At 46.5% G+C, this 19,568-nt stretch overlaps 1 protein-coding gene across 3 annotated transcripts in view; it reads right to left on the bottom strand.

The window, feature by feature from the left end:
- The window catches only part of SLC20A2 (solute carrier family 20 member 2), a 65,046-nt gene extending 49,775 nt beyond the window's left edge, over positions 1-15,271 (bottom strand). For 2 of the 3 annotated variants that reach the window (XM_036838800.1, XM_036838798.1), the window contains exons 1-2: positions 15,261-15,271; positions 4,357-4,359 (exon numbers count right to left, since the gene is read on the bottom strand). The gene's annotated coding sequence lies outside the window, so the exon portion shown is untranslated. Of the gene's footprint in view, positions 1-4,356; positions 4,360-4,506; positions 4,642-15,260 lie in introns of those variants that run through there. The other variant, XM_036838799.1, reaches the window with a different exon arrangement.
- Between the last annotated feature and the right edge of the window lie 4,297 nt (positions 15,272-19,568).

The raw sequence follows: 19,568 nt of genomic DNA on the forward strand, positions 1-19,568 counted from the left end.
CACCCTGAGCTCAGCAGGCCTGGGTCAGACACGAAGTGACTCGGTGGGAACTGAAGGGGCTCCCGGGGGACAGGGAAGCTGGAGCGAAGCCACCCTGTCAGAGCAAGAGGCAGATCAGGTCACTACGCCCTGCTTCCCACCTCGCTCGGGCAACAGCCAGAGGCCTGACCACGGCCTGGGAGGCCCTCCCAGATCTCCGTGGGGCTCCCCCAGCAGATGTCCTTGGGGCTCCCCCCCCGATCTCCTCGGGCCCCCCGACCAGATCTCCTCGGGGCTCCTCCCAGATCTCCTCGGGGCTCCCCCCACAGATCTCCTCAGGGCTCCCTGCCCCAGATCTCCATGGGGCTCCCCCAGCAGATGTACTTGGGGCTCCCCCCACAGATCTCCTCAGGGCTCCCTGCCCCAGATCTCCATGGGGCTCCCCCAGCAGATGTACTTGGGGCTCCCCCCGATCTCCTCGGGCCCCCCCGATCTCCTCGGGCCCCCTGACCAGATCTCCTCGGGGCTCCCCCCCAGATCTCCTCGGGGCTCCCCACCAGGTCTCCCCGGGGCTCCCCACCAGGTCTCCCTGGGGCTCCCCACCAGGTCTCCTCGGGGCTCCCCACCAGATCTCCTCGGGGCTCCCCACCAGGTCTCCTCGGGGCTCCCCACCAGGTCTCCTCGGGGCTCCCCACCAGATCTCCTCAGGGCTCCCCACCAGGTCTCCTCGGGGCCCCCCCCCCCAGCTCTCCTCGGGCCCCCCGACCAGATCTCCTTAGGGCTCCTCCCAGATCTCCTCGGGGCTCCCCACCAGGTCTCCTCGGGGCTCCCCACCAGGTCTCCTCGGGGCTCCCCCCCCAGATCTCCTCGGGGCTCCCCACCAGATCTCCTCGGGACTCCCCACCAGATCTGCTCGGGGCTCCCCACCAGGTCTCCTCGGGGCTCCCCACCAGATCTCCTCGGGGCTCCCCACCAGGTCTCCTCGGGGCTCCCCCCCAGATCTCCTCGGGGCTCCCCACCAGATCTCCTCAGGCCCCCAACCAGATCTCCTCGGGCCTCCCCCCCAACCCCGCCCGGGCTCACTGACCTCAGCTCCTGCCCACCCCCTCCCCTCACTGGCTCGCTCACCTCAGGGCCTTTGTACCTCCTGGTCCCTCTGCCAGAAACAGCCTCTCTGATGGCTGCACAGCTCACCATCTGCTCCAAGTCCCTCTCTGCCCAGATGTCACCAGAGCAGCCCTCCCTGACCCCCCCATGCCATTATCCCTTCCTCTCACCTGACCGTTTGTCTTTTCCACTGACCACCTCATTCATTCATTCACTCACTCACTCCTGTCCGGCCCCTCATGGGACGCAAGGACTTTGCTGTGTCTCCAGCACACAGACTAGCGCCTGGCACGGGGTAAGCCCTAATCAAGTTGTTGAATAAGTGAAGAAAGAAGCTATTAAACAAATGAAATAACTCTTTCATAGGCTTCCTCCTGGGATGAAGATGTGACATCACAAAATTAATACATATGTGAAGTAAAAATGTCACTAAAAGCCTCAGAACGGTGGTGTTCTATTATTATATAGTCAAAGTACCACGTCTGTGTAGTTCCTTTGAGTGGTTCTAGGCATCGGGAATGGTGCCCATAAATGCTTACTGAACTGAATAAAATAGGCTCATACACCACGTCATACACAACATAATGATCAATCAACATTAAGGTTATTTAGAGGAAAAAAAGCAGGACATAAAATTTAAGTACCTGTTATTGTGGCAATGTTAAAAGGCATATAAAAGACCAAAAGGTAATCAATAAAATTGTAACAGTGGTTGAGTTTAAGAAGCAGCGTCAGAGATCATTTTTTCCTTTCCAAAAACTGTATACCATGGTGACGTGCTTTTCAAATTAAAATAATACATAAAAAACAAATCAATAGGGCTTCCCTGGTGGCGCAGTGGTTGAGAGTCTGCCTGCCAATGCAGGGGACACGGGTTCGAGCCCTGGTCTGGGAGGATCCCACATGCCACGGAGCGGCTGGGTCCGTGAGCCACAACTACTGAGCCTGCGCGTCTGGAGCCTGTGCTCTGCAACAAGAGAGGCCGCGATGGTGAGAGGCCCGCGCACCGCGATGAAGAGTGGCCTCCGCTTGCCGCAACTGGAGAAAGCCCTCGCACAGAAACGAAGACCCAACACAGCCATAAATAAATAAAAATAAATAAAAATTTTAAAAAAAAACCAAAAAACAAATCAATAAACGTATATTGAGAACCATCTTTTTAAAAAATATAATTCACTAAAATGTGGTGAGTACACGTGCTGGGAAGGCAGGGTAGGCAATGCTACAAGGCACACGATGAAATAAAAAATGTGCCCTGACCACCTTCTCATTTTCTAAGCTTTGTAGTCCATGCAATCCTGGAGATTCTGGGCCCAATGGAGACACAGGAAAAGACCACTCTAAAGGCAACAGACAACGTTCTATAAATGAAAATACAAAATTAAGCCATTCTGGACCAATATTATCTATCTTAAAATATAAAAGAGTTCTAGATGAAAGCTCATCTGTCAAGTTAGGTGGCCCAGAGGGCCAACAAGGACAATACTCAACAGATATCTACTGCATGCCCCCGCGTGCCCGTCATGAGGAAGATGCTGAGCGATGACGGACGGGGTGCTGCACGTGCGGCGCTCCCATCCAGGGAGGGAAACAGATGCTCATCGACAAACACACGTCAGACCATCAGCTGCAGCCGATGCTACGGAGGCAGGAGGCTCTCGCTGCACGTGCAGCATCACGAGTGCACGGATGGCGGCAAGGCCTGCTCTGCGCGGGCAGGAGAGGGTGCCCTGCCATCTAAGGATGGGGGGTCAACCCGCGACTGGGGGAGGCGTTCCAGGCGGTTCCCAGCTGGGAAGGAGCGGGATGAGGGGAGGGGACCGGTGGCAGCCGGGGTGAGGGGCCCATGATGGAAGCTGAGCTGGACCATATTAAAGACTGTGGTCACCGACTAACAACAGGGGGCGCTGAAAGGGTGCTGACATGCTCAAACCCTCCTTCTGGGAGGCCCCCTGGCCACAGTGGGAAGAGGGGACACGATGGAGGCCGGCGTGGATGTAGGGAGACTGCCTACGAGGCCCCTGCACGGCGCAGACGGGGTGTCCTGGGCCCGGGGCAGGGGTGGTGACAGCGGAAGAGAAGTAACGCAGAGAAGCCAACCGTGGCGTTGGCTTGTCAACAGCGGTGGAGGGAGGAGAGCTGGCGCCTACCTGTGGAGCTGGGCTGAAAAGTCACTGAGCAGGGTGTGTTTTCCCTTCTGCACTGTACTTGGTTTTGTTTGTCAGTGGCAGGATGGTGTCTGAGCACAGTTCGTGGCTGGACACGGCACACACAGGGGCGAAGGCAGCTCAGCAGCGATGCCCTCAGCCCAGCTTTGCGTGGAGTGAGGCTTTTCATTGTCTTTATGGTCCCCCTGGCACCATTTCAGAGCAGGGATTCCCTCTCCTACTTAGATGACCTTAGATAACTTATTTCCACAACTGTGTCTATGTTTTCTCCTTCACACTCAAACCCTCAGCCAACCAGCTTACGTCCAAAAGCAGCTGGTTGAGGAGAAATGCTTGCCCCTTTTCTGAGACCAGATGATTTCTATCTTGCATGATATTTACCCGGCCAGTTTCTTATTACAAGTACCAACACCCTGACTTTCTCCACTGATTTTTATCAAATGTGAGCAAAATACAGAGCTTAAATAACCACGCAATCTGCTCTATGGAAAAAGATAGCAACGCCGCTGAAACCGAGCCCTCGGCGGGCCAGAGGACCACTGTGCAGGAGGCCACAGTGGGAGTTTGCCAAGAACAGGGCCCAAATTCAGAGCGGCTGAGGCCCGACCAGGATGCCGTCGGGGAGTGCTGGTGTCTGAAAGTAGGATTTTGAAGGGAGGTGATCACATCAGTGGGGAAATCTGACTTATTCAATAAATGATGCTGGGACAACGTGCTAGCTCGTAACTATCTGGAAGGAAGAAAAAAGTGAGATCCCTACCTCACACCAAGTTAAAGATTTAAACGTAAAAATTGAAACCTGAAGAAAATGAGAACATAGGTAAATATTTACTTAACATTGGGATGGGGGAGCCTAGACATGATATTGAAGGCGGTTAATGGAAAGAATCAACACATGTGAGTTCCCGGGAATCCTGCAGCTGGAGACAGAGGAGTCTGAGGTGTGGAAGCATCACTTGGAAATGCCTCTTCTCGTCCTCAGCAATGGTTCTCAACAAGGGGCAGTGCTGTTTGGAACCTCCAGCAAATGCCTTGTTCCTTCTAACTCTCCTAGGAGGGCTTTTCTGAAAAAGGTCAGGACGAGGTGGGAGGAGGTTGGAACAAGCTTCCTCTTTCCGTCTCCTTCCCCGAGTGTGAAAGCCCCTAAATGGCCGGGATTCACAGGACTGAAGGTTACGAGATAGTCGTCAATTTTCAGATGCCATCAACCTCCTGCACTGGAGGAACAGAGCCCTTCAACTGTTTGACTTACTGCAGGAGGTACTGAGGGTTTCATAAGCTGTGTCCGAAAAGCGTCCTGTTCACAAGATCCTGTCTTTCCTCAGTGCCTTCTGAATAAGCTGCTCAGCTCGGCTCTCCTGCCCTCGTGTCTGGGCCTTCGGCTCTGAATGAGCCCTCCTCAGGGCTCCTGAGTTGAGGCTTATAGATTCTCTTCTTCCACGAGCATCCGCCTCAACTCTCCCTTACACCCTCTTCTCCACCCTAGAAACCGGAATGTTAAAAGGAAGGGTGAAAACAAACGTTCTCAGGATATTTCTAGTCACGTTTGTACGCTGTTTAAAAACAGCAACGTTGCTGAGTTGTTAATAGACATTTGTGCGCAGAGGAGCTTGGGCGGGAGGGTCCTGCTCTGAAATGCTGCCAAAGGCGACACCTGAGGAGACCCCTGACCCTTCCAGCAAAGGTGCTGCTCCAGCCCCCCTCCCCCCTGCACACCCCTCCCCCCAGCCTGGGGTCTAACCATCTCCCCAGTCGGGCTACCAGCCCCAGACAACCAGGTCGGTGGCAGACTGTGGCCTGTTCAGGAGCTCAGACCCACGCAGAAAAGAATCCCAAAGATGACTGTTGGCTTCTTCCCCAAGCACACACCTCTTTTGATCAATTCATGTGCCAATTTCAAACTCAGCTTTTTAAAGAACACCTCTCATCCTGAAGGATGCTTACTGAGCTGCCCTTACATTTCACCCGATAACTTCGCAGTCCTTCTCCTGTCCCCATGATGCAGAAGGAATTCAATACATCTATAAAATGTCTTATTTCCTGGGTCAGCTAGGAAACAGCGTAAGTAGGGCAAGGTCCTACTTGATGAGGCTTAATCTCATTTACTGACATGAGCTGAGTCATAATTAATAGTTGCTTACATCCTCCAGCTTGATACACTCAAAAGCAGATACGAGGAGAGTATCCACTGAGCTGCTTCTGGGCTGTGAGGATCTCTTCCCTGACACTCATGGGCCACACCCAGGCCAGGCCCTCCCTTTGACAGATGACGGGAGGGAGCCGGGTCCCCCATGCAGAGAACCTGGGGCTCTGAAGTAATTTTCCAACACCTTCCCTGAGGCCCAAGTGCTTCACACACACCCTCTGAAAATGTACCACCTGCTCTCCCGGAAACCGGGGCTGGATCTTGAATTCTGACACTTAAGTCGAAATATGTCTTCAGGGGCACGATGTGAAATCCAGTAACCCTCTGCTACATGTGGGTGAGCCTGACTAGTAAGACAAAGAAACTACCAGCTTTTCCTGGTAACATTTAAATAAAACGGGAGATTCACTTTTGGAATCTTATGACTTGCAGAGAACAGTAAAGCAGAAACATTTTTCTTTCACCATTCAGGATGTAGATCTTGTCATAAGGAGTTTCTATTAACAACATCATTCTTGAGTAGCTCACGAAAACATCGACTGCACACGCTTCAATGTTAAAAAGACAGTTTAAAAAGTAATAGTATATTTAGGGCAGAAAACGCTGAGTTTCACATTTTCACACGAATGATAAAAAATGGAAACATTACCAGAATGGGTCTGAAACTGGCCTCCGCCCCCTTTAAATGGCATATTCACAGATAAGCGGAGCGGCCCTGGGAGCAGTGGGGCCTGGAGAAAGGCAGGTGGACGCTGTTCCGATGACGGCAGAGGCAGGGGGACGGGCAGAGGGGACGAGGAGGGGAGAAGAGGGAGAAAATGACGTCGGAAGGAAAGGTGACAGCGCAGCCAGAGGTTAGGCACCACCTGGAACAGGGGTTTGGAGGCAGAGGGTGCAGGTAACAGAGGCAGGAGGAGCAAGTGTCCTCGCTGGGGACTGAGCATGGACACAGAGCCTGGAAACGATGACGTACGACGTGCAAAGTGAACGACGCGGGACTTCCCTGGTGGCGCAGTGGCTAAGCCTCTGCGCTCCCAATGCAGGGGGCCCGGGTTCCATCCCTGGTCGGGGAACTGGATCCTGCATGCACGCCGCAACTAAGGAGTCCGCCTGCCGCAGCTAAGACCTGGTGCAACCAAAAAAAAAAAAAAAAAAAAAAAGGGAACGACGCAAACTGGAACAGAAGTGGCCAGGACGTCGGCCAACAGATGCGGCCCCTGCCCAGCTCTGTGTGTCCTTCGCCTCCTCCTTTTCTCTCTGCTCTTAGAAAGGAGCATTTGTTTCTCCTGCCCGGAGAAGGGGAAAGAGCACAGGACCAGTCAGGGCCCCGGGTCCATGCCACTCCAGCCTGCTCCTGGCTCCACAGCCCTGGGCAAGTCATATCAACGCCTCATCTGAAAAGTGGGAAGAACGGCACACAGCATGGTGGTGGGTGAAGGCCCCCAGCTCAGCGCCACGGATCCACACGTGGCGACCTGCTGTTACTGGCAGATAAAGCCCTGGGCAGCGGTCAGGAAACCTGAAGCCCAAGCCTGGCTCTGCTACTAACTAGCAACGTGACCATGGGTAAGTCCCGTCTCACCATCTGCAAAGGAGAACAGTAATAGCAAATCTAATGCCTGCAAAGTGTTTTGTAAGTTGCGGTTAGCCTCAAGCAGCTTGAAGTTATGGTATCACTGTAGTCACAGGAATTGGAACAGCGTGAGGTTCCCAAATCCTTCTAGAAGGATCTTTCTCACTTGCATGCCCCCGTCTCCCTCCGGTGCTGCTCTTCTTCCTCGATGTGCCGACTCTGGCCTTGTCTTTGCTTGAAGACGGACATACACTGTTAAGGCACAGGAGCGTCTTTGAGGGGTGGAGGGAGGTGAAGCGGTAGAGAAAAAAGAACCCTAAAAGGTACGAAGAGAAAAAATCCACACAAAATGGTAAAGCCACTTTGGAACACAATTTGGTGGTTTCTTACACAATAAAGCGTACAAGCCAGCAGTCCCATTCTGAGGTGTATTTACCCAAGAGAAATGGAAACACACGTCTATACAGGAAACTTTCTGTTCTCTCTCTCGAGTATGGTGGTGGTTACACTACTATGCATGTGTGTCACAACTCATGGCACTGTACGCTTACAACTGGTGGGCTTGACTGTATATAAATTATGCCTCAATCAAGCTGATTAGAAAATAACACTGGAATATATAAATAGGTGAGGTGATGGATGCATTAATTAACGAGATGGCAAGAATCCTTTCGCAACGTAGATGTACAAATACATATCAAATCATCACGGCGTACACTTTAAATTGTTAACATTTAAATGGTAGTATTTTACCACTTTATTTGTCAATTATATCTCAACAGAGCTGAGGAAAAAAAGAAGGAAAACAACAGGGTCATCTTGGATATTTTCCCTTCCTGTACCATGACACTGTCCCCCCAACCCCCAAGTCCCCTAGGATAAGGTATAAAAGTTAAATAGTTAAAAACAGAAAGAAAGACCCACTCCCTTACCTGAGGAAAGAAGGAACATTCCAGTCAGACACAGTAAAACCGGCCAGTGCAACCAAGGGAGGCAGGGGTCAGGGGCAGGCTGTCACCCTTGCTCCAAACAACGGTGTGGAGAAGCAAAGAGCACACCAGATCAGAGAAGGAGGCTGCACTGCACAGGGAAAGCCCACAGAAAGGGACTCAGACGCAGCTGTTCCGAGGCCAGAGACGAGAGAGGAAGGCCTGCTGCTGGGAGAGCCTGCTGACCGCCCTTCAAGATGGGCACTTAGTGCCTCCACAGAGAAAGGAACAGCCGGCCTTCCCGTGGAGATAAGTCTCCATCAGTTCCGCAGGACCCAAAAAGAGGTACCCTTCAAGAGCATTCAAGGTTAGGGCAAATCTAAGCATTTCAGCTGAAAATCACTTCTGTGGAGGGCCACAGACTGCAGGTGCTTTAAATCTGAACTTGCAGACATCTCATGTACCAAAGCTTCCAGGAGGTCAGTTACAGTAGATGAGAGCATGAGATAATAAAAGTGTCACCTTGTTTGCAACTCCAATACCAAACTCGAAAATCAGTCCAGTAATGTCATCTCCCAAAAGTACAGTCAGAAATGATTTACACAGTTCCGAGCAACGGTGTTTATTTTCATACGAGGAACAGTGCTTGTACACTTGCCAGGCTGGGCCATCCCAGTCCTCTACCTTGAATGAGGAGGACTCAGGTAGGGAATGGTGTACTTTATGACATCAGTCTCAAAAGTTCAAGAAGACAAGTAAATAATTTAAAATGTGAATAAATACTCGTGTACAAAGATGTTTATTAACAGGGTCGTTTATAATGATCATGAAAAAGAGGAAACCACCTAACTGTCCCCAGACAGGAGAATGGCTGCGGAAACACGGGTGACTTCTAAAGACGAACTATTATGTAGTCACTAAAATGGTGTAACTTGAGAGTTTTACATGACATTGGAACATAGTAATAATGCTAAGTGAAAAATCAGTACACAAAATGGCCTGGGCCATATCTCAACCGTGTTTAAGAATGCACCGGGGGCTAAGGGACTAAAGAAACACGCCCAATAAGAGCGACTCTCTCTAGGTGTTCTTTACATTTTTTGATATTATGAAAATTGTCTACAATGAGCCATTACTACTTTTATGAATAAAAAAAAAAAGTTCAAACACTACAAAGAAAAGTACTTTTTTTTTAAAGTTAGGCATGTACAACCAAAACATGCTTAGTTTTTCCTAGTAAAGAAAATGAATTTCATATGAATCTGTCTGTTTTCAGCCTAGGCCTCTCAGACAATTCTTTCTTCCTTACGACCCACAACTTAAGATGCAGAATACGTCTTCTGTTCTCTTCATTTATCTTATCTTTGTTTTTCACTTTCAAGGCTGTCCCTTCGTTGTGGTGTCTGAGCCCTCGGTGGATAGGTCTCTGCATGGTTTGGGGCCTCGATGTGCAGGAGTCTAAAGGTTCCTCCTCGGTCACACTTGCTCTTTCTCTGGATTCTTTCTTCAGCCTTCTCATGCTCCTCTGGAGGCTTTGGCCATCAGGACTGAACTTCACCCAAAGAATAAGAACATTTCCTGCTGGTCCAAGTACTTCACAGTAGTTGAGGTTAATGTTTACAAGAAACAACCTAGGATGAACTCTTTTAGCCTATCTTGGTTCACAGAATTAGAGAATCATAAAACATTCGATCTGGAGGGACTTTTAGATGTTATCTATTCCAATTTTGGTCCTTCTGAAGATGTGACTGTCCTAACTGAGAGTACAGCTTGTGATTATCCACTTACTACGTAGGCGGCGCTCAAACGAAACCCGTGCGAAGGCAGCGGAAGTGATGCCCCTGGCTGACATGCATCGGGCTTTCTTAATGACCCTACTCCTGACCCCGGGGGTTGGGACACCTTGAGGTCCTGGCCGCAGCCAGGGGTGGGGAGGCAGAGACCATGGGGAAAGAGCAGAGGGTGATAAAGAGAGCGGGTTACCAAGAAGGCTGCAGAGCCTGCACCCTGGAACGTTTTCAGGGTCAGCTGATGTCTCAAGTGCTGTCCAGCTCCGTTATTTTACATCATCCAGAGACCACAGGGCCGGGAAGAGGCGGTTTAGCCTGGAACTATGAACCACAGGATTGTCCTGCGGGGAGAGGGAGTGGAAATTTCTGACCCTCTCCTGAGCAGTGCAGTCAACGGCCTTCATGAATTTATGGAACATGAACAAACTTATTTTGGTCCTCTAGCTACAGTTTCCACTGCAGAGCCTGTGGGCTCAGCCCTTCTGTACCAGGCCCTGTTCCGGATATATTCACTCTCCCTCCTGCATTTTTGTCATTCTGACATTTAAATTTCTTGTTGGCTCATAAAGCGTGTGTGTTATTCAGATGTTTTCCACACAGCCTTTTGCTCCCTGGGAAGGCACTGTCTAAACCTAGGAAGTAAAAATATTTTTTAAAGGATGAAGAAATAAGAGCAAAATTAATTCAAATGAATTAAAAGTTAAAGGAGTTAGGATGATTTGGCCTGAAGAAGGGAAGATTTAGGAGGTCCTACATGACTTACATGAAAAATATTTCTTAAAAACGGAAAGACAGCCTCAGGAGGCATAAGTGCTAGTTTTCTGGAGGTGTTCAAATGGGATCTGAATGACTGAGTAGTGGGTTAGAGCAACAAAGCCCCTACCTATTGTTTCCATTTTAAACGGATAATTCAGTGATTCCATGAAAAGGTTACCAAAAGGAAATACATTATCAGCCACTCTTTACCCAGCTGGAGATACAGCAAACACTCTTTCCAACGACAGGCGAATGGATAGACAAGATGTGGCACATACATACAATGGAATATTACTCAGCCATAAAAAGGAACGAAATTGGGTCATTTGTAGACACGTGGATGGACCTAGAGTCTGTCATACAGAGTGAAGTAAGCCAGAAAGAGAAAAGCAAGTATCGTATATTAACGCATACGTGTGGAACCTAGAAAAATGGTACAGACGAACCTATTTGCAGGGCAGGAATAGAGACATAGACGTAGAGAACGGACATGTGAACACAGAGGGGGAAGGGGAGGGTGGGACGAATTGGGAGATTAGGTTTGACATAAATACACTACCATGTGTAAGTAAAATAGCTAGCTAGTGGGAATCTGCTGTATAGCACAGGGAGCTCAGCTCAGTGCTCTGTGACGACCTAGAGGGGTGGGATGGGGGCTAGCGGGTGGGAGGGAGGTCCAAGAAGGAGAGGATATAGGTATACATAGAGCTGATTCACTTTGTTATACAGCAGAAACTAACACAACACTGTAAAGCAATTATACTGCAATTAAAAAAAAAGTCTTTCATTGTAATAAGAAAAACTACACTCAGGAGGAAAAAACTTTGTAACTGAATGGGTTGCCACACACTGCAATAAGCTCCCACTGGAAATGTGGAACTACTTGCAGTGAAGATTTGAAAAAGATTTGAAAAATAGATTATTACCATCTTGCGGAGTGTTTTAGGTGCAATACTGCTTGAAAGCCAGGGACTAGAACAGCTGAGCTTTACACATTTTCTCCCACTCCAAGACAGAAGTGGCTTCTGAACGTTTTTCCCTTTCTGTAGGCACTATAGACAGATTCCCTCCAAATATTCTAGGTAAATTTTTTCTTCACTCCTAACCAAAAATAGATGCATTTTCATGAGCAAATCACTTAACATCCTTTCTATCAACTGGCAAACCTAGGATCACTTGTTCCAGTTCTGTGCCCTGAAGTGTTGGGCTCCTTGGCTAAGTTCCAGGAACTATATTAGGGAAATACTTTCCCTTCAGCCACAGTTTAAAATGGAACTATGTATATAAATAGATATCTTGGTTCTTACATATTTATTTGCTAATTCTGTTCCAAGTATAATGGAAGCTCAATAAAAATGTGAATGACACAAAAACATTGATTCCTGATACCACTACATATTATTTCTATTAATGGAACATTAGTATAAGTAGAAGAGTTGATAGATGAAGATTATTATCTTAAGTATTTTCCATGCTCAACTTATAGCCCCATATTTCTTGTTCTCATTCCAGAGGTTCTTAAGCAATAGTTCTTAGGCAGCAGAAGCAAGAGAGGACAGATAACTATTAAAATGATTTAGTCGGACTTTTTGGGATGTAGCAAAGTCTGTTCAAGGCTCTGAAGTGCCTCATCAGAAGGCTGCAAACTTGATTCAGTTCCACCAGTAAGTGCAAAAGAGCAGTGTAAGTAGCCTAAACAAGGCAATAAGTCCATAAATTGTTCATCTGGTTTGTAAGTCAGGTGAAAATTTAGCAGTTCTTCATATCTCTGAGACTATGAAATTAAAGTCTTGTTACTAAATTAAGAAACCATAAGCATTTACTTGATATCACCTTCAAAGGACCACGGAGACAGAAGTTAAAAAATATAAGAGCGATAACACAGTTTATAAGATTTCTTTGAAAATTATTTCCCAATTCTGAGAGTACTCCTGGCACTTCATTCCTTATGCATGATTAAGATAAACTTTCCTGGGCAAGTCACTAGCTCCCTTTGCCTCAGTTTTTCCTTCAAAAAACTTAGAGCTGGGGAGGATGCTTTGATGTGAAAATAAAGGGCTTTCTTATAATAACCAGAAAGCAACCAGATATAAGCTACTCTTTTTTTTTTTTTAATTTTAATTTATTTTTATTTATTACTTTTGGCTGCATTGGGTCTTTGTTGTGGTGCGCGGGCTTCTCACTGCGGTGGATTCTCTTGTTGCGGAGCATGGGCTCTAGGCGCGTGGGCTTCAGTAGTTGTGGCTTGCGGGCTCTAGAGCACAGGCTCAGTAGTTGTGGCGCACGGGCTTCGTTGCTCCGCGGCATGTGGGATCTTCCCGAACCAGGGCTCAAACCCGTGTACCCTGCATCAGCAGGCGGATTCTTAACCACTGTGCCACCAGGGAAGCCCATAAGCTACTCTTTAGTGATGTTTTAAATCAGTTAAGAGAAGAAAAATATGTAATTATACTGTCTTTTATCATTACCTACTTAATTACCTTTACTGGAGTTCGTGTGTGTATTCAAATTGCTGTCTTGTGTCACTTCCTTTCAGCCTAATGAACTTCTTTTAGTATTTCTTGTAAGGCAGATCTGCTAGGAGGGGATTCTCTCCGTTTTCATTTACTTGGGAATGCTTTTATTTCGAAAGACAGCTCTGCAGGATGCAGGACTCTCTCAGCACTTTCACACGTCTTCTCACTGCCTGCGGGCCTCCACTGTTCCTGATGAGACGTCAGCTGTAGTCTTGGTGGGCTTCCCTCATACTCCACAAGTCACTTCTCCCTTGCTGCTTTCCGATTTTCTCACTTTCAAAATTTTGACTATAATATGTCTGAGTGTGGATCTCTTTGTGTTTATCCTCGTTGGCGTTTGTTAAGCATTCCGGGTGTGTAGGTTAGTGTTTTTCATCAGCTTGGGGAAGTTGTCAGCCATGACTTCTTTGAGTGTTTCTTCTGCCCCTTTCTCTCTCTTCTACTTCTGGTATTCCCATTGTGACACTTAACAGTGGCCTATATTTTTCTGAGGTTCTGTTCATTTTTCTTCATTCTTCTCTCTTTCAGTTCTTCAGACCAGATAATCTCTGTCACTCTATCTTCAAGTTTGCTGATTCCTTCTTCTGACAACTCAAATCCACGGTGCAGCCCCCTAATGAGTTTTTCATTTTGGTTACTGTACTTTTCAACTCGAAAATATCCACTTTAAAAAAATGTTTTAATTGTGGTTAAAATAAACATAAAATTTACCATTTAACCATTTTTAAGTGTATAGTTCAGTGACATTAAGTACATTCACATTATTGTGCAAACATCCCAATCATCCATCTACAGAACTTTTCATCTCAAACGGAAACTCTATACCCATTAAACAATAATTTTCCATTCTCCCTGGCAACCACCATTTTACCTTCTGTCTCTATGAATTTAACCACTCTATCATATGAGTGACATTATACAGTATTTGTCTTTTTGTGACTGTCTTAATTTCACTTAGCATAATGTCTTCAAAGTTCACCCATGTTGTAGTATGTGTCAGAATTTCCTTCGTTTTTTTAGGCTGAGTAATAGTCCATTGTATGTATACACCACATTTTGTTTATCCATTCATCTGCTGATAGACCTCTGGGTTGCTTCTACCTCTTGGCTATTGTGAATAATGCTATTAAAATGGGTGTACAAATACCTCTTCAGGTCCCTGCTTTCAATTCTTTCGGGTATACACCCAGAAGTGGGATTGCTGGGTCGTATGGTGATTCTGGTTTTAATTTTTTGAGGAACTGCCGTACTATTTTGTACCGCAGCTACACCATTGTACATTCCCACCAGCAGTGCACAAAGGTTCCAATTTCTCCACATGCTCACCAACACATTATTTTCTATTTTATTTTGTTTTCTAATAGTAGCCATCCTAATGGGTGTGAGGTGATATGTCTCACTGTGATTTTGATTTTCATTTCTCTAATGATTAGTGATGGTGAGCATCTTTTCATGTGCTTGCTGGCCATTTGGAAATCTTCTTTGGAGAAATGTCTATTTAAGCGCTTTGCCCATTTCTGAACCAAGCTGTTTTTTGCTGTTGTTGTAGGAGTTTTTTACACATTTATATTTTGGATAATAACCCTTTATCAGATACATGATTTACAAATGCTTTCTCCCATTCTGTAGGTTGGCTTTTCACTCTACTGATTGCGTCTTTCGATGTGCAGAAGCTTTTAATTTTGATGTAGTCCAATTTATCTGTCCTTACTTTTGCTGCTTTTGCTTTTGGTGTCGTATCTACATTTGGTTCCTTTTTTTTTTATCATTTCTATCTCTTTAAGAATACTCTCTATCTATGCGATGAGTCACTGCTCCCACACCTTCCTTTAATTCTTTAAGAATGGTTTCTTTTAGCTTTTGAACTAAGAAAATAAAATAATAGCTTCTTTGAAGTCTTTGTCTGCTAAGTTCAGTAACTGGGCCCCTCCAAAAGCAGTCTCTACTGCCCAGTTTCTCTAACATGTCCCATAATTTTCTGTTGAAAAATGGACATTTTAGATAATATATTGTAGCAACTCTGGTTACTGGTTACTCCCTCCCCACCAGAGGTTTGTTGTTGTTATTTGGTTGTTTGTTTACTTGGCTGGACTAATTCTGTGGAAGTCTACTTTCCCTACAGGGTACAGCTGTTGATGTCCCTGCTCAGATATTTCTCCCTTTTATATACTTCAGTCTGGCTTGCTAGGGATCACCCTTGGGACAGCATAAGACACTTACTGGTCAAAGGTTGGGCTTAAGTCCCCTTAGCTAGTTAGATTTTCACCCTCTACCATGACGTTTGGGGCTTAGAGACTACTTTCACAGTTCAGAGAGCAAGGGGTGGAGGGAAGGTCTGAATATAAAGGAGCTGCACAGAGTTGGAATTATTACGTATCCTGGCTGTGCTGGTGGCCATAAAAACCTGAGTGTGTGTAAAACCTCATACCACTGTACACCAGAAAAAGTGAATTTTACTGTATGTAAATTTTTAAGTGACTGGATTTGCCTTTTAAGAAAAGATACCTCTACACCTGTACTGCTCTTACACAGCTGGATCCAATTTGATCACTTGGGTTCTTAAAAGTTCAGTACTTAATATTTAATAGGGGGATAGAAAACAAAATTTTTCTTATTATACTATTGCCTACTGGGGGTCATTTCTTCTCAGAACACAATACAAACTAAACTTAAAAAACCACATCCTTCTAATGCTTAATAGTTAGTATGATAAGGTCAAGCTTTTATACCTGACCAAAGAAGTCTCTTCTGGATTAGGCGTCGTCATTTTTCTTCAAGTAAAAATTCTGGATTTCCTTAATTGTTACTGACAAGGCCCACAGAGCCTGAAGACACTATGACTTAAAGATCAAGGAAAAATCAAACGAATGTAAACAAAAGTAGAGATGGCAAAAATCAGGCCTGACAGACGAGGTGTGAGGCTGGACGCACTGCCTGCCGGGTCCCCAGGGATCCTCAAGTCTGCACAGCAGGCTGAGGCACAGAGTGACAGAACAACTCAGCGAGCCTCTCTTCCCGCTCCGGCCACCACTTTAATTTCAGGTCAAGTTGAAAGCAATCCCTCTTTTTTTTTTTTTTTTTTTTAAACCTTTATGATAGTAGATGAGCTCATTTATAACTCCCAACCACCTCACTACGTTGAGTACATCCGTACCCTCTCATTTTTGCTTTTAATCTTCAGAGTAAAGGCAAAAACAAACAAAACAAAAAGGGAATGAACAAAGAAAAAAACAAAAAGGAAGAAACTCAGTCCAAATTTTTAAACCAAGATTCATTCTCCTCTTGCTCTTACAAAAGCCACCCTTTCCCTCGACAGCCACCAGTTTCCTGCCTTTTCTAAGGTAGCTTATAGTTTCACGAAATACTTTTATCTGCTTTATCCCTTTTATTTATTTTTTATTTTTTTATAAATTTATTTATTTATTTTTGGCTGTGTTGGATCTTCGTTGCTGCGCGCGGGCTTTCTCTAGTTGTGGCGAGCAGGGGCTACTCTTCGTTGTGGTGTGCGGGCTTCTCATTGCGGTGGCTTCTCTTGTTGCAGAGCACGGGCTCTAGGCACGTGGGCTTCAGTAGTTGTGGCGCACGGGCTTAGCTGCTCTGCGGCATGTGGGATCTTCCCAGACCAGGGCTCGAACCTGTGTCCCCTGCATTGGCAGATAGATTTTTAACCACTGCGCCTCCAGGGAAGTCCCTGCTTTATCCCTTTTAAAAGGATGCTCTCTTTCTTCCTTCGTGCCACTCAACTGGCAAAGCCTTCTATCAATCAAACTGTGACCACCTGCTTATTCATCTTGATACACATCTCTGCTCTCACTGTGTGCGGATAGCTCTGTGTCTCACTGAAGTTGGAACCGCTTGGTGGCAAGGATGTGCGGAAGTGGTCTCCACAGTCCTCACTGGGAACAGGGTTCCATCCACTGACTATCTGACTATCTGGGTTAAACCGTTCACCCACTGCTCTTTTCCCCTCCCCTGCCCAGAGAAAGTGAAGATGAACCCATGGGGGATGTGTCTTTACTTCCTTGGGGAGGCAAGAGTGTGGAGGAGGATTACGAGATGATTCCTACTGTATAAGTGCAGGAGAAAGAGACAAAGAGGATGAGGAGAAGAACGCTCCTTGTAAGGATGAAAACAGTAGGAAGGAAACTTGAAAAACCAGCTTTCTCAGTTCTCAGGATTCCAGGAAACACTCCTGATGAGTAACAAAGGTTCTGAACCAAAGACTAGGTCAAAACGTGGTTGTACAGGATCCTAGATTCCTTCTGGTTTCTCAAGGCTCTTTGGCTTTAAATTAAGCTTAAGGTATCAGTCCTGTTGACAGTGGATTCAACTGAATCTCAGTCCAGACCTCCGTCTTCAAGTGAACCTGGGGATGGATCCACGCATTTGGTCCGAGGCTTAGGAATAGATGAAATGAGAGACCCTTTACATAACCATCAAAAGGACTTACCCTCTCGACTCACCATACAAAGCGAGTAGAAAGGGAGGTCTCCTGCTTCTGCTCAAGACTTTCTTAAATCAACGGCCACCCGTACCAAAGCAGCTCCCCAAAACAGCCTTCTGATTAAGGCCACAAGGACATCCTGGCAGCGTGTGGCAGAAGTAACTGAGACAGCCGGTGCTCTCCTACAGGGCCATCACTCACCTCAGTAAACGCTGCTGAGATACATGCAGATACCACACAGCTAAGTACTGTGGAAACACTACCCGAGGCCCCCAGCACATGGTTCCACCACCCACTACTCTGGATCCACGATCCAGAAGGATGGCCCCTGACAAAACTTAAGTGGGTAATCGTAACACTAGGCATACCATTTTAATGACTTTTTAAAATATGCTGGATTCCCCAGCTCCCTGTCTTCGCTCTCCACAAAACACTGAACCTGAGACCCTGGCCAATTTGACATTCATGTGAGAGTTCACGGAACCTCCAGAGCACCCAGTAGTGACGGCAGACCCCTGCTGAATGCCCTTCACACTGCAGAATTAACAGGATCAACCTTCACTGGTAATTGCTACACATCAGCCTATGTGGGTCTCTTCCCAAGAAACAAGATCTCAAGTCTCTGCCTTACGGTTTTCCATTGTAAAAATAATATGCGTGCATATAAAATTTTTGGTAAATATGGAAAAGGAGAAAGTAAGGCAAGGAACAATGCTCCTAGCCCACCACTGCAAAATGACCATTGTTTTTGTGTATACTTTGGTGCACTAGTTTTATCCACAGGGTAGGCATTAATTATGTAAGCCACTGGGAGGCCACTGGTGAATTAAATAAAATATAGAAGTCAAAATAAAAATGAGTTACAGGGCTTCCCTGGTGGCGCAGTGGTTAAGAATCCTCCTGCCAATGCAGGGGACACGGGTTTGATCCCTGGTCCGGGAAGATCCCAGATGCCGCGGAGCAACTAAGCCCATGCGCCACAACTACTGAGCCCGTGCTCTAGAGCCCGTGAGCCACAAGTACTGAGCCCACGTGCCACAACTACTGAAGCCCGTGTGCCTAGAGCCCGTGCTCCGCAACGAGAAGCCACCGCAATGAGAAGCCCGTGCACCGCAACGAAGAGTAGCCCCCGCTCGCTGCAACTGGAGAAAGCCCGCACGCAGCAACGAAGACCCAACGCAGCCAAAAATAAATAAATAAATAAGTTTATTAAAAAGAAATTAATTACAATAGTTCCTTTTTGAAAAGAAAGTTTTTCATTATTACATAAGTAATATATGCTCATTGAAGAAAAAAAGTCTAAAATACAGGTAACCAAAAAGCCAGGGGAAAAACATCATGCGTGAGCTCATTTCCTACACGTAACTATTGTTTATATTTGGTGCACTGCATTCTTTTTTCATGTACATATAAATGCCTTCCTTTTAAAACAGGAATTAAAGCCACTGGCCCATTTAAAAATGCCTTCCATTCAAAAAATGAGGTGATACACGTTTTCTGTAACCTGATAGTTTTACTCCATGTACATCCAACATCATCATTTCAAACGGCTGCAGTGTGTTGCATTATATGGCAACACCATAAATTATTTAACCTGTACCTTACTTGGTTGTCTCTGGGGATCTTTTATTGAATTATTAGGTGAGTAATTCTTGTGTAGTCTAATAACCAGCTAAGGAGTTTTTTTTCCTGTCCTTTCGAAGACATTAAATTTTTTGACTCAACAACTACCATGAGACAAAGTTAATCCCAAACCATTTAACCACTCTCATTTTTTTAAAAAATTTTTAAATTAATTAATTAATTAATCTTTGGCTGCGCTGGGTCTTTGTTGCTGCGCACAGGCTTTCTCTAGTTGTGGCGAGCTGGGGCTACTCTTCGTTGCGGTGCACGGGCTTCTCATTGCGGTGGCTTCCCTTGTTGCGGAGCACAGGCTCTAGGCGCGCGGGCTTCAGTAGTTGTGGCACGTGGGTTCAGTAGTTGTGGCATGCAGGCTCAGTAGTTGTGGCTCACGGGCTCTAGAGTACAGGCTCAGTAGTTGTGGCGCACGGGCTTAGTTGCTCCGCGGCATGTGGGATCTTCCCGGACCATCGCTCGAACCCGTGTCCCCTGCATTGGCAGGCAGACTCTTAAACCACTGCGCCACCAGGGAAGTCCCAT

The sequence above is a fragment of the Balaenoptera musculus genome, chromosome 21, assembly GCF_009873245.2.
Source record: "Balaenoptera musculus isolate JJ_BM4_2016_0621 chromosome 21, mBalMus1.pri.v3, whole genome shotgun sequence".
Taxonomy (NCBI): Eukaryota; Metazoa; Chordata; class Mammalia; order Artiodactyla; family Balaenopteridae; genus Balaenoptera; species Balaenoptera musculus.